We start from the raw sequence: 27,963 nt of genomic DNA, 5'->3' as shown, positions 1-27,963 counted from the left end.
ATCATGCTGTCCATACTGTCAAAACCCGTTCTACCAATCTCGTTGCTTTATACTCGAGTGGTCCCTGTGTCTATTCTTATGCAACGCCTGCACACATCCCCGTCATCTCATCGGTGGATAACTGATCACGTGTCGCAACGCAACCGGAACTGCAACGAGACCATAGAGCGTTCCATTCGGCGGGTAACTGGATAACTCAACGTTTCAGCCATGAGCACGGCCACACCACTTGCATTCCTCATGTTGTAACGTCTTAATACAAACTGTGTGATGTTGGGAATTATTCTGAGGGGATTTATTTAGGATTTATTCAGGTAATGCAACACTTGTTTTCTCAGCCGTTTAATGAAATGAAAAGAATGATTATATTTTGTATTTAAAATATTCTCTTACACGAATAGAATGAAACATTCGACGACTTTTGAGGTTATCCTTAACGTTGCACTCATAAACTTCCTTATTTGTAAAACGTTTTCAATTCAGCAAGGGCTGCTCACTATTTCAAGTAAAACACAATTTAAATTGGGTAAAAAGTGAACCGATTGTTTTTAGTAATTCCAATTCACCAGGGATTAACAGTTCAAGAGTTCGACATTGTTTGATTTTATTTATTACGTTGAGAATTATGTTACACGCAGGCAAGGGTTTACTGATCGATTTATTTTTTAACAAACTATTAGAATGGAGAGGGCAAGAATGAAATGCCATACGAATGTTGACTGTATTTGACTTTAAACTGTAATTGTTATTTAAACTCACCATGTGGTATGCAGCCAAACATGTGTTGACGTACAAATCATCGAGGGACGATTGTTAAATTGTTTACTATTAGAATAAAATTAACTAAATCGTTTTCAGACACCTGTAGAGTCTTTCACATTTAAAGGCCAGTGCAATGTACCGTAATTGTTTCATGCAGTCCTTGAAATTTCACCCATGTGTCCCATTTAATCTTATTGTCGATTTCTGGTTTGCCATTTTTAAAGGGTATATAGGTGCCTTTTTGTTTTTTATGCTAATGCAAATTTTCATTTTCACAATCAAAGCTGTAATGTCAGTCTGGGCTAGCACTATCCCTTTTTCATTTTAAGGCTTACGTCGTGGAACATGTATACGCATTCATTATGTGATATAGGCCTATATAGGCCCCTTCATGAAGAGAGATGGCACACCGTGTCTCAAAACGACCAGATGAAAGGTCTTTAATCACAGACGAGTGTATCGTCGATCAACAGCGATCAAAAAAGAACACTGTTTACTACGGTAAATTTAACTTATAGCGACAAGGACATTACAAAATCACTCGAGAGGGGTTGATAAAATGGCTCATCCCAAGGTATTACAAAGTTACGTGATATTTGTTTGTTTCATTTCATGAGCTATAGGAATCCTGGTTATCAGGTTATATCAGTACATGTGATAGTCGCCTGACTGTAAAAGATGGACAAGCCGATGGGTACAGCAGGGAGATCGCTGTGCGCTACCTAGTCATAGCCAGTACATGTGCAAAGCCCCGCCCCCAGCGACACTGCTTGGCACAGTATTTCAAATATTGTTTCCAAAAAGTGCGCAGTCTGTTGAGAGCCAACATGGTTCATCGGGCCGGTGAGTAGATGCCTCCAGTTTCCTTGAAAGGCCTTGAAAGAAAATATTGATATTCATGTTGTATGTACTAGATGCGAGTACACAGTATGTTTCAGTTCCATTTTGACTGTAAGTGGGTTGAGCGAGTGGGCAAGTGAGAAACAAAAGTGTTAAGGATATACAGCTGAATTCATCCCTCGAACTCCTCATCCTGATTCATGAGCTGTAACCACTATATGCCACATCCCCCCCCCCCAATCCAAACACCGGAGGAGACTGAGAGGATGTTTTTATATCTTGCAAGGAAAACACGATTTTTTTCGACGGATAAGTTAATAAACGGACAGGATGAAGTATCGGTGCAGCTTAGAGTGTGATGTTCATGTTCCGTCATGACACTATCCATCCTCTCCACTCCAGCCGTCTCTGCCGACGACTTTAGATTGAATCCTTATCAATATATCATTTATTAATAAGTGAACGATTCGACGTACCTCAGTCATCGGGTATTGCCCGATGACTGAGGCATTGAAGCAAACAAGAGTACATTTTATACATTTTGAAGTACACTTTTGAAATAAATTCCCTTTCAATAAGCGATCAGTCGCAATGTTATTGTTCTCTTTTTCACTTTCACTTACCGGTATAAAATGGATGGACGTCATCCGGACATCAATTTTACTATCCCTGTCCAAGCATACATGTTCAACTCGTGATTAGCATAAGACAATTTTTAAAATAACCTTTTGGAGCAGTGTACACAACGTGACAGAATTTACGAAGTTAGACACACATCACAACCATCACTTAACATCGAATGACTTACCAATCGGTTGGTGCTCTGATGTTCCTAGTGAGGCGCACAAAGCAATACAAAACTCTCCATTCGGCTGAGCAACAATAACCGTTTGACCACTCGCACTCCAACGTCTCTAACGCTGCTCTTCACAAAGGACCTCCATTTACACGTGCGTTTCTCTCGTGCCCTTCCGGCGTCAAGTTCAGCAGCAGCGATTGATCCTTAACACTGCAAAGGACGTCCCCCGACGAAGTGCCTTTGGAATCTGATCTAAGATGAAAAAGACGAAACTTTAGTCCTCAGGTGAGCAAATTAATCGTCTCCCAAGAGATTACTGCCGGTCCCTTGGACACGCGGAAGTGCTGAGATGTCAAGTGACATCTCTTACTGAATTGCAGAACCTAAAAATAACTTACCCGCGCGAAAGAAATTGCCGAGTTGCGAATAAAAGTAAACAGTGGTGGAGTTGCTATTACCGAGCAGTAGACCACAGTTAAATGAAGGAAAGCTGAACGAGGCAATCAAACGTTGGGAGCCAATGATTGAGGAAGGTAATGTGTGGGAACCATGGGCTTACCCAGGTCACCTAGGTGCTGAACAAAACTGACGCAGTTCAATCCAGACCTGCACCTGTCTCTATACGAGCGTGATCAGCCTGTACAGCTGATTACAAACGTGAATCTTATGAACGTTTTTGTCAACGGATAGGCAATAGAGGAAATCAAATTTTGGTAAGGTAGATAGTGACCCCAGCAAACATTAAAAAGGGGATTCAGAAAAATGATTCTCAGCATTAAACTGGCTATGCCATTTTGTCGCCGAGATACACATAATGTACATTTGTGCATAACACCAAAATGCCATAGGCACTGCACGCAATATGCATTATCACGTGCTTACTGCAAGATAAGTTTGGCATCGCCGGGCAATGTGCTTCCCGCTTAGAGTCGCCATGCTAAATCGTTCAGTGACGACGCAGGCACACACACACTTTGGAGGGTGAACAGCATCCCAAATTAACCCTGAGCACAAACCTCTCACAAAATCGTTAAAGAAATTTACTTTAAAAAGTGCACTCAGTTTCCGTGGAGAACGAACTGTAAGGGGCAGACCACAAGTGCAAAAAAACCCCTTCGGGATGCAATATCTGAAGCTATTCAAGTTGTAATATAGAGAGCAATGCGCTCGGCTATTCGTGCTTTGTCTAGACAGTTCTTTTGAACTGTTCTATCAAGACCCAACATCCTGCACTTCAGAGAGCCCAAAAGGCAGATATAAATGCACACGCGTCACAAAACGGGCTTGACAACTTCACTGAACGTGTACGACGGGGGGGGGGGGCGGCTATTGATCGGAAAAAAAAGGGGTAGGCTGCAGGGAAAATGTTTTTGTTTGGCCTCACGTTCGGCTGCCATGAACACCAGGCAGGCGAGGGCTCCTCTCATCTTGAGCATGTCTCCACCGCCGGTGAAGATGGCCTGTCCCGGTAAGCAAACGAAACAAGCTTGAAATGGCTTTTTCCGGAGAAGGGGTGAAATGTTTACTCCCGGCGAGTGCTGAAACGTGAGGTACATGCACATCGGTGTAACTGATGATGTATCTGCGGATGCAGGACAGAGGCCGCCGCCTTTGATTGGGGTGACAGGGTATCAGCTGCCGTACACACATGACCAACTCAATGCCAACCTGCTATCAACCCTGGCCTGTCTGACATATTAAGAAAACTGCTGATTGGGTAAATTACTCTCACCCCAACCAAACGAGCGAGCATGTGCTGCAGGAACTTTAAGTGTGCTACTAAGATCGCTTATGTCATTCAACCTCGTGCTCAAAACAAACCACCAGATTGCGTATGGACTCCGTGCAAAAGCACCTCCACAATGGTGGCAGGGGACAGAGAGGAGTCCAGTCCCCGTGCGAGGAGGTTACGTTTCGTTTTGATACGTATAAATTCAAATCCACACAAAATTTCAAAAACAGTCCCCTTCCGATTATCATTCGAAACGCGAAACAACTAATCTCTCGCTTTCGGTAAACGAAACGCTTAGGTTTTAGAAATGTAACTTCTTGGATTTCCGACAGGTATAAACAATGTACATTAAAAGAAAAATACATAATGTGTTAGAAAGTACTCGAAATGCGGGACAACCAAGACACGTAACTACTGCGCTCGCACAAATAGCAACCGAGTTATTGAGTCACCTTTGGCGATATTAAGTTCAAGTCTTTCAACCTCGTCTACACCCTGACGAATCATACATTTCAAACGCTCCTCGTGTTTACACGATCGTGCTAGTAAACCTTCAACAAAAACACACGGAACGGTGAACGCAGAATAGGATATTTGTTTTGGTTCAGGCAGCCTTATTTTTTTTCCTCCCGCCGAAGACAAGGTGTGGCCGAGGTTGGCGGGAAATTTTGCTACGAAAGCCTCTCCACAAGCATTCCTGTCCTGTCCGAAATACCGGGATGCAACTGGCAACATGCCTCTGCTCTTGAAATAATATTGAAGGACGAAGTTATTACACCGTCACATCACGTGATATATTGTTCTGATATACATGTATACCTATTATGTTTGAGTTGTACGTCGGAATTGCCAAGTTGAGAGCAATATATACCGTCTGAAATGAACAAAACTGTCCTACCTTATTCATGGAATAAGATCTACTGACTGATGGTGAGGTTACTCACTACAGAGGAAGTCACAGGCTAAACAGCACTGGAGGCTGTTAAATTCCACCAAATGGCAAAGTTGCGATGACCACCACGGAGAAGTGTATTTAAAGAGAGCGGGGGAAGTAACGCAACAAAAAACTTCAAGCACTCTGTGGGAAATCAAACAACATCTTTTAGGAAAAAAGAGCGAGAAACGTGACTAGTGTCGAAAACGCTATTAGAGTCACATGATTATTGCCGAAACTCCGCTAATATAAGCCACCAGTGTATTCTCTAAGCTTTGACTTCCTGTCTCCATGGGAACAGGGGAACCGCCACTGAAGGATGCAGTCTGTCTGTGACGCAGGCATCACGACATTGCCCGGAGCTAGCGAGCAAATCATTGACGTCTGCATCAGGCAAATTTAGACCACGTCGCAGTTGTCTGGCTATACACTTTTCAGTGGAGTAAATAGGTAAACATTCCCCACCTCCTACCTTCGGTGATTCAAAACATGATCACATCAACAAAATCTGAGAACTTTAGAATACTACTTCCATAAGATGTTTGGGAGCTATATTTATGGCAAACTTAACGAACAGGAAGTGCTAACTTACGAACCAGCTGAGATCTGGTTTTGTGCCTGCTTCATTTGTTCAATGAGTGATCTTATTCCAAATAGCCCAACAGATATTGACTGAGTACAGGACGTACGAATTTCGATATTCCATGAGAGAACGACAAAGCCGGAAAGGACTCCGAGTTGGTAAACTAAGCCGGGTGGCGATGTGTCAGCACTCGCAACATCCCCAGTGTGTTGAACACATCGTGCAGGTGCACGTAGGGTCACGTGCGCATGACTCATTTTCATTTGAATGTGCACAATCCCCTTAACATCTTCGCATTGGCACCAAGCTCATGTTGGCATTGACGCTCATATACCTGTCCTATCTTTCTATGTCACCGTAGAGGACGCACTTGTTCGTAGAGTTCGTGTCAAATACGCCCCCAAATACCCGAAGCATACTGCAGATCACAGCGTCAACTGTTAATCCAAAATGCATGGCGGGTGTCGCTAAACGCACGCTATTCACTCTAAGTTAGAACAAGAGAAGGCGTGGTTTTACATAGTTACAACGGCCCATTGGTGGAAACTTACCACATGCACAAGTTCACCCAAGCAGGGGCGTGTTTCAGCGCCCCGAACCATGAAATTGTTCGAGCTTTGGTCATTGGTTGAGCGCTTTTGGCGACTTGGTTATGCCTCTGCGACGTCATTTTTCCGACCGAACGAAAACCAAAGGTTGGGGCTGGTTCAGCGCCGGTTAAAAATGGCGGAAAATAAACAGACCAGTTTTGTCACCCTTCACATTAGTGAATTATACATTCCAAGATTTGTTGTTACATTCAGATCACCAAAGGGATAGTTTCTTCTAGAACAAACAAGAAAAGAGAGAGCAGCACTGGTGAGAAACATGCCGAATATTGAGCAGAAATGATGTTCATCCACAGTGTTTCCTCTGGCGCTCGCCTCTGTCAGATGACGTAACTGTGTCTGATACTTCGTTTTTGTTGATTAACATCTCCCCAACGCAAAAATACATCTTGAAATAGTTCGCGGTACCTGCTGCTTCACCTGACTCGGACCGGCCACCCGACCCCGGCAAGCTCGGTGGTCAAGGGGTTAAGACGTCTGCACTAATAGCAGGAGGTCGTAGGTTCGAGTCCCACCCGAGTAAGCTTGTAAATTTTTTCGCAAGCTCTCGGACAAGCACTGATCATACAGTGTTTATCAGCATATACGTTGGGTAAGGGCAAAACCCGTTGTATAAATTAACATCTCCCCAACGCAAAAATACATCTTGAAAATACTTCATTTTGTTTTGACGTCACAAACATGTTTCTAGTTAGGGGTAACCAAAAATACCCCAGGTTTGGTGCCAAGCTGGACTCCATGGGCTGCGTGCGCATTCCTTCACTAAACCTGGTCGTGTAGAACATGAATATCACGCTGACTGGATATTCAGTATGAATATAACGTAAAGTGAATCACTCGCATATTTGAAGAGCTACGCACTCGCGTCCACGTATTCTCCTGCACGTCACGCACAAGCAAATCTCCGTCGGGTGTAAACGCATTGACTACAGTCATAATTTAAACATCCGAGATAGTGGCATGACTATTTAAATCTTACAATACCAGGGGTTAAAATCGCACAAGGCATGGTAGGAACTAACATGGCGCTGCAAGATCGTACCCTTGGGTACGAAGATGGGGTTGGTGCAGGACAGACGCGCTGAGCACGCGCTTCCAGTTTCGGTGACTATCAGGTGTGTGCATAAGCGCCTGTCCAGGTTGAAAAACTACCCACCAAGCCATATATCAGGGTCATATGTACAGTGTGTAATCATGGAGCTATTAAGTATGGAGAAAATGCCGTGTTTAATAGCTTCATGGTATAATCCTTGCTAGTGAAGGTGCACTCGGGGCGAATAGAACATCCTCGCGTAGCATCAGGGGAACGATTTTAGCAAAATGGCAAATGGGAACCAAAATCACTCAACTATGACTTTAAGGACTTCATCCGATTTTTCTGTTGAGTGTCCTCCAGTGATTTAGAGTGCCCCCTTCTAGAGTACAAGGAATTAGGCATGAGCCAGAGTGCCAAAGATCGACAGAAACGTACAAAATGCAGAGGCCCTATCATTGATGTACGGCATAATGCCTCCGAGTCAATATAGACAGGCCGAAAATTGCTTATCGGTGATTCTGATCACATTCTACATGCCAACGGCTGCTGGAAATGGATGGGAAAGGTCGTGAATGTGAACTTCAACGGCTGAGAGTATGGATGCAGGGTGTAGACAGCGACTGTGCGCAGACTACATGTACTTTTAAGGCTGGTCTTATTTGCAAGGGATTATCAGCAGTCACAGAAAGTACTCCTTGAAGAGGAAACTTCACATTGGAAAAGCATCATTATTCAACTTGAATTCTGATATAAATTGGCGTCACTTATGTGAGAGATAATTCCGGAGATGAAGCTCTGAGTCCGGCGTAAATAAACATGGCCGAGAGTAAGATTTAGCTGCTTGTTTGTTACAGAACACAGTTTATCTGCAACGTGGGTCTCTAAGGTCATTCTACCTCTGAAAGGTCATGTCCGTCCGATGGAGTTGATTACTTGGAGGATTTTTGAAGGATGCAAAGACTGCGTTATAATACCAGGGGAAATGTTAATGATATTCTGAGCAGTTACGAAAGCTGTGAAGTCAGCTCTGTGTATTTGTCTTTAGTATGGAGAAAATGCTCACCAGCTGGTGAAATAACATCATTATGGAGCTGTAGTTCATTGCTGCATGTCTACAAATTCTGGTTTAGGTTGAAAATGTACATAGGCGCTTATGTCTAGAGTCAGTTGAAAAGATGACAAATCAAACCCCGAAGGCACCAGATAATATGTACCAATATGATTGAATAAGCTTTAGGAGAAATCAAAGCTGACTGGGTAAATAAGTGAAATTAAAATATAAATATAATCCGTATAAATACTGTAAACAAAAATGTTTAGAGTTTGAACACATTTACACTTTTTGTGCCCATTTTTCTTAACACGTTTCACCAACCTGTTTAGATATCTGTATCGAAATGCGTCTGGGAATGCGTTTAAACCCTACGCGCTGTTTTACAGCGTATATCTAACTAATACTTTGATTTAGTCATTAAAATGAAATCACACTAGGTACACTTTATAAAAAGTTGACATTATCATATTAATCTATAGCAAAATCAGTGACCTGCCAAAACAGTACAAAAAAATTTACACAACGGCACGCTTCACTACCATATTAACTCGAACATCCGTTAATTATTCTCTTTTCCTGACATTGATGCGTCCTACTTCACCTCATGAAATATTGAACAGGAATTTAAGTATAGCCATCGATAAAACTTGCCCACATTTTATGTCGAGTGATTCCCTTCTGATATCCCAAAGCCTGTGGCCGCATTCTAAGGATGCTTTCATCTTGATTAATGCTTAAAGTTTTAACGAAAACAAATTCAGATGGCATATTGTTGTCGGTAGTTGGATGTACCAAGATTAATTAAAACGAACGTGTGCCCCTCGGTTCACATCAATATCTTGGCAACGTTCTCCATTTTTGAACGATACTTCGATTATACTGTGTTGTTTTCGTGCGGGCTGTTTGCCCCTGGAAAAGTTTGCGCTGTCGCTACTGTATAGGTATCCTTATCAGAGGGGTCCCTGCTTTGTGTTGCTGTTTCCAAACAGCTGCGGTCATCCATAGTTTGGAGAGAAAAGAAAATGATCTTGGGTACACAGAGCGAGTATTCTGACGTCATCAACGTCGAGTCGTGGCGTTGTTGAAGGGAAAGTTATAGGCCTACAAACAAAAACAGGAACAACGTTGATTTGTGAACTTGACACGCCGGTGTTAGAACCCGGCCAGCAGCCAGGGAAGTGAAGCCTTGGTGATATCGTCAGATGAACGGGTGTGAATACATGCCTTGCAGACATCAATGTACAGTGTCTGGAAATGGATTTTCTGTCTGTTAGAAAACTAAAGCGCGCTTATGCATTAATTTGGAGGGTACAGATGGACACGTCAATCTTCGATTAAATGTCCATCAATTTTTTTGAAAGAAAACAAAATCGGTAACTGTCGTTACTGTATATAATAAATTCTACCGATGGGTGCTCGCATACCAAATCTGGATACCCGTTTGCGGGTAGCAACCGATGCAGATGCTGACAGAACTGTGGGAAACAGATTAATAAACGCAACAGCAAAACACGAATGGGACTTGTAAGTTCACAACATGGGAAATGTATTCTGTCTGGCCGTGCAAGTAGACGGCTCACACCAAGCTGTGCCTAATTTGCCTCGTTAATGTTAATGGAAGCTCCATTGCATCTCAAAGATATGAAGGCGTAATTGTCTGTGTGTCATTAAGAGCACATGTGTGACAACGATAATTCCAGAACTACAACGTTTGCCATCAGTCTGACGATGAAAACGGAAAGCATGACGAATCTTGAAATGCAATTAAAAAAAAACGCGCTGGCCGTGAGGGGAATTGCACATCCATCGGCCACAGGGGGTGCCGCCTGCAGAGTCAAATAAATTCGTCTTGGAAAGCGACAGTTAAGATGTAAGGAGAAAGTGCACGTGCATGCATGGTAGAGCAATCAGCGCATGGTAAAAACCACAGTGGCACGAAGGAATGCAACACAGCCTTCGGGACTAATTGGATAACCGAGTGCGTTACGTCCCACATCTAATTTGTTGAAGTTGTCACTTTTTTTAAGTGTGCAGATTTCCGTAAAAGACTAAACGACTAACCAATGTATGAGGGCTTACGAAGAGAAACGATCTCTAACAATAAAATAATTATACTATTGTATCAGGCCTCGCCTATAGCTTTTGGCTTTATCTCTTTGGAATATCTGCCTTTCAGATTTTGTTTAAATGGTTTTATATCAAGCACAATATTAATTTGACCTTTCTACAGATGAAAATAAATACATGTATTGAACGATAAAGTCAGAATTCAGGAAATGAATTTGTAAACGGATGCCTGATGAGAAAGCAATTGATATTAATCGTTATTTCTTTATTACCAAACAAGATATTCAACATCCTTTTAATATTCTGATACCTGGGCGTTTTTGGACTAACTGGACTGGACTAAATAATATCCCATAATTACATTAGACAGGGAACTCGTTACTGTAGACGTTTCTTGTTTTGTCTTTTTACGGTCAGCGCCCCAGTTGTCCGTTGCCCAATCTTTCTGAAAATTTGTTTGTACAGTGTTTTGTCATTACCAGCAAAATTAAGTTTTTTAAATCCAAGGTATGTTTTGTAATTACGGTCATTTGGAATTCATGGCAACACGGGTGTCGGCCGGTGTGCATTGAGCGCGTTAATGGAAAAACTATTTCTGGCTGACCTATCTCGGCAAACGGGTCTTAGGCTGGAACGCTATTTCCGATTTTCAAAATATTTGTGTCAAGTAACCGAGAAACATACTGAATAAAAGACCTTTAGAAAGGCCTTGGAAACGTGAAAGAAACTGCGACAGTACCGGGGAAAATGTCGTGGAAGGGAGGCGGATTCCACCCGGCCCTTTTATGGTTAAGATGTAGGTGTATATCGGATGTTCGTTTTACAGAATGTAAAAAGTCCTGGCCACGCCCCCTTCCCCCGGTGCTCAGTTGACCGGCATATAGCGATGTTTAAGATTGTTGTTGGTGTTGTTAATAAGAAAAACTGAAAACGAAAACACTTTAAAACTAAAATGTACTCAACCTTCCTAAACCTGGAATTGAACAAGGTGGTCTCTTTAAATTGCAGTTACTGTTATGATGTCAAGATTACCAACGTGTTCCTTACAAATTAAATTAATGCAAACAAGACCAGCATCTCGGTGGGGCGTGCCGTGATTCAATCTCAGTCGCGCTTGTGTGTACCGGCATGGCGCCTCACCGGAGTTTAGCGCGTCAAACATGACGCAACTTCAAGGGGAAAGCATAATGCGAACAGAGACAAAAGGTTCATTCTAAACTGCTGTAAATTAATGTTTAATTTAAACAGCAGGTGTTGTTTGCTTTGCTTGCCATGCCTGTAAAAGTTAGAAAATTATCTCGGGCAGAATTTGGAATGCCGCTATTTATTTTCTCCTAAAAGGTATAATATGCTAAATATAAGCACATACATTAGATGTGTATGCACAAAGAACCCTTAATGGAAATCTAATTCAAAGTCATACCTCTGAACTTTCAAACATTTCGTAGTAAATAATCAAGACATGAGCATAAAGTGGAACTGCATGTTTCCATGGCAACCACTAACTCTACAGGTAACTCTACAGCAAAATATTTCCAAATCAGTATAAATGACGACTTGGTTTCGTTTAACGTAATACACAAGTTGTCAGTTGAGTTTTAGGAAACCACTAATGGACTCTGGTGTGTCACTTAGCCAGCGTGGATTGATGGGCGCAACAGATTTGCTACGACTCTGGTATTTTTAGATGGCGCGAATGATGCATGTAGTAATTACACAAGGTTGTAAAAACAACCACAAGGTACTCTTTGCTAAAGAATGGAGATGGGAAGGTCACCCAAACCATGCCCAAACTAACTTCACCCACTTCCAATCAAAGGCTGTTCCGTCGTTCACGCCAGCAGCTGTATAGTTTGACAGCCCAAACAAAATCCTCCTCAACTTGAATTGCGGTTAATCCTTTGGAAACAGAGCGCTCCTTGATGGGAACATATTAGGTTAACATGCTTGATTTAAATGAACAAAAAAAAAAAATCAAAACTCGATATTCATTATCGACGGTTTGAATTCTGAAAGATCTATCCGGTCAGGTTTTTGCGAGGGCCATTTGTCAATATGCGAGTTTTACACCGAGTCCGCGCCAAAGATTCCTTTGAGTTAGTGACCGACTTTCCCGCGTTGTCAAACCCAATTAAACGGCGGGTTGAAGGATTACAAACGGTGTCCTATTACATGTATACCTTCTATACTCACTAATAGGCCTGACCCCGCCGTTAGCATTAGCCCTTGTCAAAGATTTAAGTGACGACGCGAAATGGATTGATAAATCTTACCTTCACAACTGATCATCAATATGTTTATACAAAATGTGCCAGATTGACGTCCAGTGGGGATATCGTTTAACAGGTGACCGTCTTACCCGTAAAAATGGGCGGGAAAAAACCCAAAACTTTTTTTGGGTGGGAGGGAAACCGACTTATATTTTCATTTCTGCAGGTATATGTCAACAGATTTGAAACGGGAGTTAGAACTTTTTGAATGTGAGCAACATATCACAGACTCGTCGATATGATGTTTCAGCGAAGCAGATTATCAAAATAAAATCATTTTTCTTTCTTGACAGTCACATTTGGGAAAGAAAATATCGGGAGGGGCTGATCGATAAAACAAACTAAGGTACTATTCTTAACTTAATACCATCGCTAAAAAATATTTCGCTGCCACCGGTGCCTTGGAGCACAGAACAGGTTACGGTGGCGAATTCTCGAAATATCAAGCAAAACTATTCCAACAACTCACCCTGGAGTTAACTAAGCTTCTATTTCAGAGTGGAGAAGTCTGCAACTTGCATTTTTATATGAAGGTATATCAGGTCGATCTCCAAAAATGGGCCATTTTTTCCCTAACAAACTACCATTGTAAAAAGAGGTGGCTGGGGGGCTTGGTATAGGGCTATAATGTGGGCGCCTTAATAACCAAAGTATAGATTGCAAAATTGCCACGAAGGCTAAAAGCCACTCCCGGTGTATGGCTTGGAGAAAGAAATACTCAGGTTGAACCTGCTGGAGGTATAAAATAACATTCCTCTTGAAACAGTAAGCTGAGTGCTTTAAACGTTAATTGCTTTGTTGCACTATAGTCTTTCATTCCACCACGGTTCAGAGAAAACACCTTTCTGTAAGTTTGGAACTCTACAAGTGAAGGAGGTGGGATATGCCAGAATTCGGCATACGCATGCAAGGTGTGCTTTGATAGAGAATGGCCACCACTTCTGAGAATATGCCGTAAATAATGTGTCGTCTGGAAAGCCCAACAAATCACATAGCAGATCCTTAATTAGAAAGGACGGTTGGCCAACTCTGCTGATATAATTACTGAATTATGGCTGAGCAGAGTCCACTAATGGGACTTATAGTACTTCTCGCCCAAGCTCATACTGTAGGTTTATAAGAAGCCTTGCATGGTTGCGATAGGATGGATGATTCGCGGCAGGAACACGCGCGTAGGGAAAGCTCCTCGGCTGCAGCCTTGTTTCCATTAATGTTTCTTGCCGGCCGCCTCCGTGCCGGAGGCACTTCATACGGAAAGTACCTACATATAGGCACAGTTGCTAAAGCGCCGACAAGGCAATACATTTATAATCTTCGTAAAATTATAGTCAAGCAGCGCGAAACGCGTGGCTTTGACCAAAGCTTTATACCGCCCTACCATAGAATGGAAGCCGTCAGACATAACAGCGGCGTAAAAAAAACTGTCCATTTCGGACACAACGTCTGACTGATAGACAAAAGAATGTAGGTGAGTCGACGAATTCCGAAGTATATTCAGAACTCCTTGTGATGCTCCAAAGTGTCAGTTTTGTGACTGTCCGCTTTCATTTCAGAAGACACGACTGGGGGCCCGGATTACACTGTGTTGATCTTACTATACAGGATGACCTACGTATAGGGTGAACAATGAAACAAAAAGGGCGCAGAGTCTACGCTCAGTCTATCCAAACTCTGTCAGGAACTTCCAAAACGTAAACACTCGAGGGAATGCCACTTCGGCCATCAACAATGATCAGGGCCTTTCACCAGACACCATGCAACTGCACACGCCTCGACAAGGTCGATAACCATACCCTACCTGCCCGCTTGAGGACCCTCTAACAAATTCGTTCATTTAAAAGCCATTGCTCACGTGGACGTTTTTATCCTTTCCAACAAATATTCAACCCAACTTAGTGTCAGATGGAATGCAATTTTCTGCACTGCACTTTCTGAGCTAAAATGTACCTATTCCATTAGACAATCCCCTGAAATACCATAACCCGAGAGTTTTCCTTTTTTATCTCTAACCATATTAACGAAACATGACATTCCTTCAATACACACCGTGGACTCCTGTAACCGCTCTGGGTATATAAAAGCTGATTCTGCTAATATTTAAGTTGATATGAGAAAAGACGGGACAGCTATTTAGGAGTGCTCATCGCCTTGACGGTGGAAACGGCACATCCTGTGATAAATCACCTGTTTTTTCCCTTCCCTTGGGGGAATTAATAACCAAAGAGACATACATCGCAGAACACTGAGTCTTATTTTCTCCCTTTGCTTGGGTGGCATTTATGAATTACCTTTGCATGGTCAAGCCCTTAAGAGTTACCGATATCTTTGCAGGAGATGGCGCATAAAGGTGCCTATACTGAATCATACTTTCACAACCTTTTATAAAGACGATACATCAATTGGCCTCGGAATAACGCCTCGTGTCAGACCGACTTTTGCAAAAAAAATGAAGCAATATTAAGCCGCTGAATGAAATTAGTATCATGTACGTCACCAGAAATCTTGCTGCATATCACAGTGTAACGCTGTTATTACCTAAAACATCAGGTTTACGGGTCTGGGGCTGTTAAGCTCGGTGCGTGACTCATCGACTACGCCGAAGTTGCACGACTAGACCAACCACAATCAACAAACCACCAAATCGCCAAATTTCAATTTATTATTTTTTTCCCAGCGAGGTTGTAGAGACAACCAAAGTCCCATCGTAGTAAGCTGGAATAAAGGTGCTGTTTAACAACGGACTGCGGCCCGGGACATTACCAGCGTCCATTGTCCTCACACGGTCCTAAACAAAGCACACAAGTTATTCCCATCCACCAAAACGGTTTTGAGTCAGACAAAAAGCTAAAAATACATGTATGAATTTCTAAAGATTTTTTGGTTCAAGAGGTTAACTTTTTTTAAAAAAATAACCCTCTAATCATGTCATAATGTCCATTCTTCTCAGACGGTCCTAAACAAAGCACACAAGTTATTCCCATCCAAAACACGGTTTTGAGCCAGTCAAAAAGCTAAAAATACATGTATGAATTTTCAAAGATTTTTGGTTTAAGAATTTGACTTTTTTTTTTTAATAACCCTCTAATCATGTCATAATACGTGCCTGTGGCGAGTAATCGCAATAATGCCTAATATGGAGTGTACTGGGGCGCGTCATGATGGCGCGAACCGTGGTCCTTCGATACACACCGTGGACTCCTGTAACCGCTTTGGGTATCTAAAAGCTGATTCTGCTAATATTTAAGTTCAGATAAGAAAAGACAGGACAGCTTTTTGGGAGTTTTCATCGCCTTGACGGTGGAAACGGCACATTCTGTGATAAATCACCTGTTTTTCACTTCCCTTGGGAGAATTAACTACCTATTATAGTTTCCTATGTAGACTATAGTTTACTATATGTACATGTAAGTAGACTATAGTTTACTATGTAGACTATAGTTTACTATATGTACATGTATGTAGACTATAGTTTACTGTGTAGACTATAGTTTACTATATGTACATGTATGTAGACTATAGTTTACTATGTAGACTATAGTTTACTACGTAGACAATGGATTTGTAGATAAATAGGTAGATTATAGTTTGTATTAAAATTTCATTTTTTTCGGTGGAAACGGCACATCCTGTGATAAATCACCTGTTTTTTCACTACCTATTATAGTTTACTATGTACATGTAAGTAGACTATAGTTTACTATGTAGACTATAGTTTACTATATGTACATGTATGTAGACTATAGTTTACTGTGTAGACTATAGTTTACTATATGTACATGTATGTAGACTATAGTTTACTATGTAGACTATAGTTTACTATATGTACATATATGTAAACTATAGTTTACTGTGTAGGCTAAAGTTTACTATATGTACATGTATGTAGACTATAGTTTACTATGTAGACTATAGTTTACTACGTAGACAATGGATTTGTAGATAAATAGGTAGATTATAGTTTGTATTATAATTTCATTTTGAAGCGCATTCAGGTTTCTCCCAGTTACGAAATGCGCTATATAAAAATACCTATTATAATTGTTATTATTACTCATTGTGTTAAAGCGCAAATACACATGAAGGTGGCCTTCAACTAAACTTAAGATTGTGACTCGTCAATCAATACAAAGGAAAGATACCAGGTTTCACAGAAGTATAAATTTCATGTGACACAAGACTAGCCATGTGGCTGGTTCTCGACCAATGGAATTGCTCAACCGTTTCATGTACTTCAAAATAACGGGACTGCTTGCACTAAGTTTTTTTTTGGGGGGGGTTAATAACCTGTTATGTTCGATGCGTCCTGCCACCGCACGTGGCCACAGAAGAATTCAACGCACGAAGAATACTGTCCAAGTTTCGGCGAGGGGACGTTCACAAATTTAAAGAGGGCCAGGAATGCGTGACTCATTTCTCACAAACTCTCGCAGTGGAACTTAGAGGATCACACACTTGCTTAAACGTCTCAAATCTGGTACTTTAACTGTTCGCTAATTCTGATCTATGCTTTTGAGGTTCCCTTAACGCAGTTTAAAACTGAAAGCCTTTTTCTGAACGATCCATCGATTTGGTCCCTGGTAGCTGTCATTTCTCTGTGTACATGTATATAGACATGTAGGCCTACATGTACAGCTTTTGTGAAATGTCGTGCGTGTATCTCAGGCTGTATATTTCACTCTCTCTTCTTCTTCTCCTATTATTACACGTACCTCCAAGCTTTAAGTTGCTGCAGGTAACCTTTAATGTTCCACAAAAACTACCTCTAAACTTTAAGGACGAGACAGGGAGTCTTTAAAAATTTCACGCAGCACTGTTGACAACAGAGAATATTTAGTTTCAACCTTAATGTGACTTCAAGGTGTTGAAATGAAATCCCATTAGTCTCCACGTGTATCATTATCAACCCTTTCAACCTTGCTGTATGATTTATAAATGCGAGTACACATGTTGGTGATATTTGATGCAAAGATAAGACTTGTTAAGCCCTGGGTGGCTCCAATGCAGAATCTAGTTTCATGTTTTCATGTGATGGTGTGCCCGAGGCAGCGTCCAAAGCGTGCTTGGTATGGGCCACGGAGGCATGCTACTGTGAATGCATTCACCGGGCCGATTAAAACACGACACTTGCTTTTTTTTCAGGACACGGAGAGTCAAAGAGAAAATTAGCCAACTAAGAATAACGCTGGAAGCTAAACTTGTTTCAGGTGCGGAAACATCCCCTGCACACGCGTTTGATCTCGTCAATTAATGAATACCACGACTATTTTACTGTCGTAGAGCCATCGGTGTATCTCCTTTTGTTCACACGATAAGGCACTCTTGCCCAGGGTGATTTTTTTTACCTCGATTTTATAAATAGCTTTTCATTCCAAGACGACTTCTTCCCCTAGCCTTGGTTTGATAATTTAATTTCGGGTATCGAATACTGCCGACGACCATGTTATCTCGGAGATCGTAGTATATGTATATAAATTTCCTTACGTTGACGTGTTGCTCGTTACATCCGACATGGGGTGGAGTTTCAGGCGGTTTGGTCGACAAGGAATTTGAAACAAACACTCAAATGATAACTATAATTACGCGTATTTATGTGACTGACTCTGCACTTGCCTGGCAGATGTACAAAGCTAGGATCAAAACATACACGAGGACATTTCTTGGACAAATAAATATGGCCGCACTTATAGACTTACGGTGTGCCATCGGCTTCAACCAAATGACAGTTTATCAGTACGTTAACAGAAAGGTACGCCGGAAGGCGCACCGCTACAAAATTCAACTGCGTATCAGGTTAACCCTTTGTATCATTATTGAATTATTCACATCGGGACACACAAAAGAGGAAATTCACTTTTCAACTAATTTCTGCCAGACTTCCGATCAAAGTCGAGCTAGGACTCAGATAATGAAATCATGCAGAAATCCAACCCCATTACCTTTAGGGGCACTGCAACTGTAGAATCAAATTAATAAAGGACTTGTAGTCAAGACTTTTTTCCATCAACGATCTTACACCGCGTTCAGTTGGGAAATAAAACCTTGATGTCTCATTTCCATTATGCTTTCTCTTTTTGACTTCAATGCGATGCTTTTTGTTGAAGGGGTAGCAAAGGGGAAAAAAACTGGGCTAATCTGATTATAAATTGGGTTAAAAAGTACAGCCGTAGTTGAAGATTCTCAACTTGAAGATGATGCACAGCTGAACCATGACAACTGTTCAAGTACATACCTCTTGAAAAAACAAAAAAAAACCTAACGACAGATGATTCTTCTTACATGTATCCTTTCCACTATCACCTCATTCCCAGTCTCACCTGTACAGAAATCCCACCATGCAATGTGGGACTCATACTTCGATAGGTTATGGAGCTTCAAGAGGGGATTGAAGATTTTGGAAGGAAGTTGCAATGGCTACTGTTTGAAACACGGCAAAGATGTCGGAGACCAGTGGTGTGTAGTGTCACTGATTTTTCCCGCCAAAGTTTCCGAGTTGTTTTTTTTTTTAAATTCTGCTAAACAGAAGTGAACTGCCGGCCCCACCCATTCCCGACTTATAACGCCCTGGGTCTCGAGTTGTTCACATTTGTACACATCAGCTATTGGTGAGGATGACCCGGGTTTTATGGGTTTTCAACGGGCGTGCGTCAGTGCCAAGAATAGGTCCATCTTCATCCATACCCGCAGACCTTGCGCTGCAGGCTCTTCAGCCACGTGCTTCAGCCCACTTTACAGGTTGAAGGAGGGAGGGTGATTTATCGCCCCCCACCGTAACAACTGGCTCATACCCTCGCAAATCACATAACATGAGGGTGATGTATCGCCCCCACCATTGCAACTAGCTCGTTCATAACGTAACACATAACAGTGTTCGACCTATGTACTGAGCTGCAGCTGTGCAGTGAAGGAGACCTCGCTGATATCAATTCTCTTCGATGACCGATCCTGTACCATTCCATCCATAATAATGTCTCGTTGAGGTCTCAAGACACGCGACGGATGTCCACCGTACTGACGGCTGAATAATACAGATTGTAATTGTAACTTGAGCAAGATGGGGGCCATACTTTGAAGAGTTAGGATGATTCTATTAGACATCAGGTTTCTGTGATTTAAATTGTTTCCAGTGCAGCTCTTGTACAAACCAGCCTCCAGCGCGAAATTTTATGCCTCATGATGTGGTGTTTAAATTGGTGTTTTCTTACAATATAATTTAAAAGCTTCATTATGTGGAGTCCAAAATGAACGCAGAGTGAGCTTCAAAGTTACATAGAAGAAACCAGATATAAACAAAGCGTATATTCAATCTAAAGGGGGACATATGGCCCAAGAACATTTTTGGTCGAATAGAGCACACTGCCTCTAGGTTTTAGGATTTTCAGTGCACCCGTGCGTTGGCCTGACAGATCCATGGAATGAAATATCATAAACAGCCTTACAAATGAAGTTTGGGGATAAAAAGCTGCATTTTTAGCAAAAGAGGCGGCGACATCTTTGGCCCGTGAAACATTAACTATATGGTTGAAGTAAAAGCTCCGTCTAATTTTCTTATCCAACGAATAGTGTTTATGAAGAAAACACGGATTGTCGTCGTGTTCATCATTAGGTTGAAGAACAAATATATATGTAGGCCTAGCTAAATCGACCACTGTGCCGTCCAGAGTAGGAACTAATCGACTTATGAGGAGTTTAAAGTTCAACTATTTGTATAAAAACCTACACGTAGGCCTACATGAACAACAAAAAATACATTGAATGCACATCTGACAGTATAGTGGCTTGTGCCGTGTACATGTACATTATTTCGTGCCTCTGTGCCGCAAAATAAAACAACGTGGGCAGTGTGCACTCGGATCACAGCCTACCCACCGCTTCTTGTCGAGGTTGTTGAAGTTTAATGCATTAGAAGTCCCCAAAGACGAGGTTACGATTGTGGTGCAGCCATTACCCTCCAGCAATTTTTGCGTCATTTCAAGTGTTTTCTACTCTCCAATTCTGCTCCGCCGTGCACGATTTGACCCGACCTTAAAACTAACCTGGAGGAAAACGGGGGGGGGGGGTCAAGTGGCAATATCCGCGACCACCTCAAAGGCTAATGCCGTATCCACAAGTTTCACCTACATTTCAATTTGTCAAATGTTTTTTTAATAGCTAATAAAAAGAAATTACTCCAGACACCATCGAATCTTCAGTCTTCCTCAGTGTTTGAGTTACAGCCTAGTATTTACTCTGCCGCACGAATTGGGCTGCACATCCATAGACGATCGCTTCATCAATCACTCTCAAGGTAACTTATTCGGCTTTGTGCAGCAAGGACAATTCCTGTCAACAAACTGTCAACATAACATTAGTAATGCGCAGTAGCGGGAATCAATCCATAGGGCCATTTAGCTTTTTTGGGGGGGGTGGACAAAGCTAGAATGGACCCTCTTGGTAAAGCGAAGATTTTATCACCGGGTGCTTCCATCGCCATCAAAGCAGTGGGTTTGTCGACGCAACTGCATCATGTTAGCGCTGCGCTGAGCATCCCCTTTGGTACTATTTTTTTCTGCGCGGTCGTTTGCGCCGTCAGAATCACCCTATACCATCGCCACTGGACAATTCGGGCAAGCTGTCGTTTTGGCGCCAATAATTAACGGCAGGGATATTTTTTTTAAATTGTCGCAATGAGCACCAACCAGCTAAAGGGGGGGGCATAGCGTTGGCCACGCGCTCCCCCTTTCCATACTTTTTTATTCCTGGAACAGAACTAGACCTATGCATGCGAAACAAAAATTCTGGGGAAAATTGATTAATTCGCGAACAGATGGGTTCCACCGACGTCTTTACTACAATCAATCCTGGGGGAAACAACTTCCAATGGTTTGCCTGCGCGGTCTAGTGGGATGGCTTTTGTAGGCTACACTTCTTACAGCTTTCTGACCGAGAAATCTGTTCAAAATGAAACTCTATTGCGACAAGTAACTCCAGGAATCTCTATCAAGCCTTTGTATCATAATAGGCATTATCAACACTAAAAACGGCACTTTCAATGTAAAACAACGAATGTCCTAACGACCAAAGGGCGTTTCCCAATAGTGCGCCTCCGAGAGTTTGCTACGCGTTGACCAATTACAGTGTGCGAAATCTGTCGACCCAATGCGCGTTTTGAAAAATAAAAATTACATCCTCGAAATCCACCCTCTAGGCTCTAGCCAATACAAACAATCTATGAATCACGATTCTCCCAAAAGAACGTATCAGGGGAATTCGCCCTGAAGACATCATGAAAAATAAGCCTTTTGCGAGTTAAATTTGAATAAAATCTGGTAGACTGGGTTCTTTAAATTCACGTGAACCTAATAATTTGAATTCTCCGTACCAAAGACACTGTTGCTATACCTCGTGATTCGAGGCAAGCTTTTGTGTCGTTACATAAGATGCGCCTTGCACCAATTCACTGTTTTCAATTATGGATAAGAAGGGCACAAAGGAACCGCTCCATTCCAGAGATGGTAGTCAAAAAGCTTGCCCGGAATCACAAGGTTTAGAAATTCTGCATATAGCAGCCATTTTTCTAGTAAGATCTTTTGCTCCGCAGGGATACAGATGAGTACACCTTTTGTACTATCCTTCCGTGACAAAAGCAGTTATCGGAAAGGTGGCTGCCACGCAGAACCTCTAGAGTAACAGTATCTTTCATCTGGAGAATTCAAATGATGTTTATGTGCCATCAGACGACGTAGTGTATCACATTTATTCAAAGGCTTACTGTGTTCCCCCTGTCTTCTTAAGATTTCAAAGCGCCAGTATTCTGAAAATGGTAATATCACCCAGGCGGGGCGGCTTTAGCCCCCCCCCCAACCGTGCCTGTAATCACCTTTCTTTGGGGGTTGAGGATCCTTTTCATGAATGAAAAATTTCGATTGCCGTTAGGAAAAGAAATGCCCAGTAGATACGCCACTCTTTTCAAAAGGCAACCCCAAACCAATAAAACACATTAAGGAATAGGGTAATTTCCAAATGGAGTAACTGTTACATATGATAATGATTTGCTTTGTCAACAACTCGACATGTTGGTGCAAAAGGTGTCGAAGCTCGAAGTACATAGCTTCACGCTAACTCCCCATCAACATCAATCTATTTATAGTAACTGGATAGTCGTAAAATAAGAGTAAATTGGAAGTCGTACTGTGTCTTTGATGCAACTAGAGCGACATCCTCAAAATGTCATCCGATAAACTGAGCCATGACAGCTATGACAGATGTGTTACTCTCACGACCACAGACTTCATCGCGATCACAAACTTGTCAGGTTTGTCCAACTTTCCCCATCGTTAAAGAAGATCAAGCTGTGCATTGACAGCGCTCCGTGCCGCGGATATACGCATCACATTCTCTAAACTGCAAGAATGCTTATAATTTTAAACATTAGAAATTTATTTTCTCCTACCGTAATTTTGGTTTCAACCCCTACTCTTCTTTGCTTGTTATGCTTCGTCTTAAACTCTAACTCTCTTGGATACTCATATAACAATATGTTAAAAGTTATGTTGACAGTAATGACCATTTTAAATATACGCGCACTTACTGTTTTCTATACATACTAACTTTTCAAATCGTTTAAGTACGCTAAACTGTAACCTTGTTCATTAAACTAGTCTCCTTGTATGTTCTTTTAATTAACAGGGCCATTAATTAGCATGCCAATGCTGAAACGCTTAGGAGCGTGCACTGGAACACAACGGAATCTTTGGCGATGGGAACCTCCTATCACTACTCATTGCTGAAAATATAATTCTTTAGATTTTATAACATGCAAGAAAATCTTACCGGTAGTTGAACGTATAGGGCTGTTGATATTAAGGAGGCATAAAACACGTTGAGAGGTCGATAGATCACAGGTCATTTGACGAGACTAGAGTCTAAAGATGCTCCGGCTAGTACTGGAGACAAGTCACTCATTGACAGTAGTACTTAAACACTCCTCCCTTTTGTATCGAACGTTCTCAGCTCAAAAAGTGCATTCCGTATCCGGATTACAAACTGGTTATACGATCGATGATTTCAAGGACTTCCCAGAGGATGCCCAGTGTCTGCACTTGTATTAGTTTTTCACTTGAGAAAAGTTCTAGCTGAACTGGGAGAAATATACCTCATAAGAGCAAAGGGTTCTGCTCGATTTAACATGGAGCACACGAACTGCCCATATAGGCCGTGGACGCACGATCTGCAGCAAAACTGCACTTACCACGGGTGTCGGTCTAACGCTTGCATTTATGCCTCATCGGGCACTCAAAATAAAACTACAACCCCAACGAGTCGAAGCAGAAGCTTTTAAGCTCGTGCGGGCCAGTCCCCGCGCAGACTTGGTAGGCCGCTGGATGGGTTCGTACGTCTGTTCCACGCGAGGGCCTCCCTAAACAATCCCGGCTCTCCACTCTTCACTTTTACAAAACGAGAGAGGGGAGACCATTCTATCACCAGACGTTTGGGTTGACTCGCCAAACACTCCTGAGCTGAGTCCGTGCTGTCGTATCCACAGTTCTCCTCTACCGCTGTGATAATGCGAACGGAGTGTACACGTCCCGCTGAGCCCCATCAACAGAACGTGACCCCACGTACTCTGGCTGCTGAATGGCTATTGTACGCCGTTGACACACGGTACACACAAGACTGCGGCAGACAAAAAAAAGTCACCTTCCGTTTTTACCTTGAACAGAAATATTTCGCATTGCTGGGAAGTATATCATTTCTTTGCATTTCTCCCACCACTCGTTTCATCACCGACTGCAGGGAACATCGAAAGTTACGATGGGTGAACGAGGCAAAGGAAAATGGTCGAAATTACGGCAATTAGGCGTAGGGACCTGTAAGTGCAGATAAACTTAGCTGGCCTCGCATCCCTGTCTTTACATGAGCGACAAGGCACCGTGTCCGTAACACGTAACAGGCCATGAGCTAAAGGCTGTATGTTTCACGTTCGTTTTGATTTTGGGGTTGTTGATAGATGCTACATTGCTGAACATGAAAACATGAAAAATATCTTGCAACGGAAAATTGAGTCGCAGATGGACACAATAATTTTCATCATCTTCAAGCGGCTACATGGATTTCAATCGCTGAAGCTTCCGAAAAACGAGTCGAGTACTCTGAGTCCTAATTTAAGGTGTAAACTTGAATTGCTGTGTTGGTAGTGTGATGTGATACAATTCGAAAAAGCTAAAGAGCACAGCTTCAAGTTGAAAAAAGTCCAGGAAGCTAAGTATTTATCTGCAGTATAATACACTGAGGCCAGCTTCACCATCATTTGATAACTTTTTATTAATCACAGACACACTCCTTAAATTTTGACAGCTTCAATTCAACTTAAAAGCGACCAAAGATGTGAAATAAGACGTACTGTAAGTATATGTAAATAGCTGTCATACATGCACAGCTTCTAAAAAACAAGTCGAATATTCTTTTGTGTTTCGGTTGAGGATACTCTTTGGATTTGTACTGTGAATTTGGCGTCGAGTAATTTACGCAGAGCGCCTTCAGTAGAACCATGCAATCATTTAGGCACTTTGGACATCTCAAATCGGATTCAGTGTGCCCTCTATTTATCTTACGTAGCCAGTTCACAAGTTACTTATAGACGAACCCCCCCCCCAAAAAATACCCGACTGTGTGTGTTATACTATTCTGGCAATGGAGGTTTACCACTGGTGTTTTGTATGAGTATAATGTGTCCTTCCATTGGATGTGTGATTATCTTCCTGATCCTCAGGCCACCGCGAAGTCCCTAGGGGCTAGGCTACAGCCTCTCCCTGCCGGCCCCTTCAGACACAAACCGCTTCTAAGCCTATAAGGAAATGTTTGCCCAACAAACATTGAGACCAGCATGGAACCGAAAATAAAATAAGGTCTTAAGAAGCGTCCCAAGGATGTCGGCTTTACCTAGGGAGTTACACCCTCCTAAGTTGTTGTATCGCCAAGTAGGAATTGTTTGGCAACAGTGCAGACCCGGAAGGCATATCCAAGTTTGGTACACGGGCTTGGGACAAAGTGGCATTTTAAACGTCTCAGTCGGCCAGTGTGTGAAGGTTTGAACCTGTTAATGTTCACAGAAGAGGGGGTGTAACTTCAGTATCACCAATACCCCCTTGAAAGCGATTTGTCTTCCATACCAGCATTTTCTGTCGAGGATTATTTGCACCAAATAATAATGCCGTGCTCGGGTCACATGTTTATCACCAAGAGAAACGATGGTCATATGGTTGAGCGAACTCGCCAAGTAAGCTGCATGTAAGTCACATTCAATTTTAAGATTTCTTACAAAAGCTGTTTTCCTTTTGACAAAAAAATTAATGTCATCACAATTCCTTCCGTCCATAAACGTTTTATATAAATAAGCACTCACACTAATTTCCATAGGTATTTGTTTCAATTATAATTTTTCAAATCAATTTTTGTTTCTTATCTTAGACCAAAAAGTCTCCGGTTTCTAGTTAGGAGCTGGCTCCAAAAGTGATGCGATGACGTGGATTTTTTTTACCATCACCTTTTTTTTCTGGAACTGATGCACGATAACGTGCGATGCCCATCGCCACTGCATGCTCATGTAACTCCGGCCGCTACCAAAACTAAAATAGACTGGCCCCTGCACTTTTACATTTTAAAAGCATTTTCAGCTTGTACATGCACACAGGGCATAATACCACCTTCTTAGTCTGGTTCCCAGATGTAAAAGTATAATACAGAAATGACGTCATCTGAAAAAGAGTGCCCGACTAAATGCACGGGGAACTATTACAGGGACTCCTTTCCTGTACATTATTACTCAACGGTACCCCATCAAAACACATTAAAATTACGCATTAGCTGGATTTCAGTCTAAGTTTGACAGCTTTTGGTCATCGTTTTTGTACCAAATAAAAAACCTTTTTTGTATTTTGCCGATGCGCAGGTCTATAGCGACGCGCGCGCAGACCAGAAACTGGAGACTTTGGGAGGGGGAACTTATCATATTTCCATTTTAGAACTCAACACCGAAAACAAACGACTAATCAGGGCCGTCATGAAATTATAAAACAGTCATATTCATTCTGTTCAAAGGAACACAAGGTGGATGGTCTTCGTTACATGCTAGAAAATGTGCATGATTCGTCGAGTCTACGCTGAACCAAAGCTGATAACAATTCAGTTCCGAAAACACATCTTGCAGTCATAGCAGTTCAGCATTTTTTTCAAGTGGCACGTTCACCCTTTGGTCTAAGGACGGCCCTGAACAGCTACTTTGACACGCGCCACGGAACTGCGAACTACTTTCGACAACTGATAACATTTTGCCCGCCACAATGACTCCTGCAGATTGGAAGTCGCGCGTGGTCAAGAAACCGTGAGCCGAATTTACCCCGTGTGTAGGAGCGGTGTCAACTTCTTGCTGTGGACGTGATAGCAGCAGTTGCCTGGAGCGTCGGTACAGATCAGCCGCGACGTCGGGTCTCGCTACTAAAACAACGAGAAAGATTGGATCTGGAGGTTATTTATCGCCCTCTCCGGTCAACTTCAATATTGAAATCTTTCCGTGACCTAATTCACTCAATTTGCCACAATTTGGTGGTCCAGGATTTGATTCTTTTATTACTGGTCTTGCATGTAGCAAATGCATGGGCGGTGTGTGACGTGTGGGGAATTATTTCTTCAGTTCAGGCTCGGCCTCCATTCCAGGTGAGATCGTGACGTGGGCAAGTGTGGAATGGGTGGTGCAGGTTACACGTGCGCATTAAGTTAGTGACTTGAAAAGGGGAGATATATCTCCCATTCCCCCCCCCCATCTCCGCCTATGAGCAAAGGTACAGCATATACGTGGTTTCTACTTCGACCTGCAGTTTCACGAGGTCTTATTTCCAATTTTTAGAAGGAAAACTTGATAAACTCGGGTCAACTAAGAACTTGTCTGTCAGCAGTGCGCATGTTGCAATTACAATTGGAGCCTTCCACTTATCTTCCACTAAGGATGGACTTACAGGCCAAAATGTCGTCCATTCAGCCAGAAGTCATGCATCTGTCGAAATGGTCCCCAAGAGTTTTCGTTCCCTGTCCCACTTTGTGACGTTTTTTTCTTTAATCCCTCCTGTGTTTTGTGAGCAGGCACCAGCCGTGAACTGAAGGAGAGCAAATGAGCTGTGGAGAATGAAGAACCACCGGAGGGGAAACAGTCGCCGAGGTCTTGAGGTGATTAGTCCCTTTCACTGCTGGAAGATCTCTCATGGATGCACTACGAGATCGATTCAAAAAAGGGGACAAATCTAATC

The 27,963-nt window shown here is 42.2% G+C and overlaps 1 protein-coding gene across 4 annotated transcripts in view; it reads right to left on the bottom strand.

The window, feature by feature from the left end:
• LOC110989699 (neuromedin-U receptor 2-like) overlaps nt 1-24,290 on the bottom strand; it is a 40,108-nt gene extending 15,818 nt beyond the window's left edge. Inside the window, exons 1-2 of one of the 4 annotated variants that reach the window (XM_022254268.2) lie at nt 23,495-24,290; nt 2,411-2,653 (exon numbers count right to left, since the gene is read on the bottom strand). The gene's annotated coding sequence lies outside the window, so the exon portion shown is untranslated. Of the gene's footprint in view, nt 1-2,410; nt 2,654-5,031; nt 5,460-23,494 lie in introns of those variants that run through there. The other 3 variants (XM_022254270.2, XM_087140314.1, XM_022254269.2) reach the window with 3 other exon arrangements.
• Between the last annotated feature and the right edge of the window lie 3,673 nt (nt 24,291-27,963).

This window comes from Acanthaster planci, linkage group LG08 (genome assembly GCF_054643075.1).
Source record: "Acanthaster planci isolate LZ-2023a linkage group LG08, COTS_SCS, whole genome shotgun sequence".
In the NCBI taxonomy this organism is placed as follows: Eukaryota; Metazoa; Echinodermata; class Asteroidea; order Valvatida; family Acanthasteridae; genus Acanthaster; species Acanthaster planci.
The sequence above is the reverse complement of the archived record's forward strand: the minus strand, read 5'-3'. Positions and strand labels throughout refer to the sequence as shown.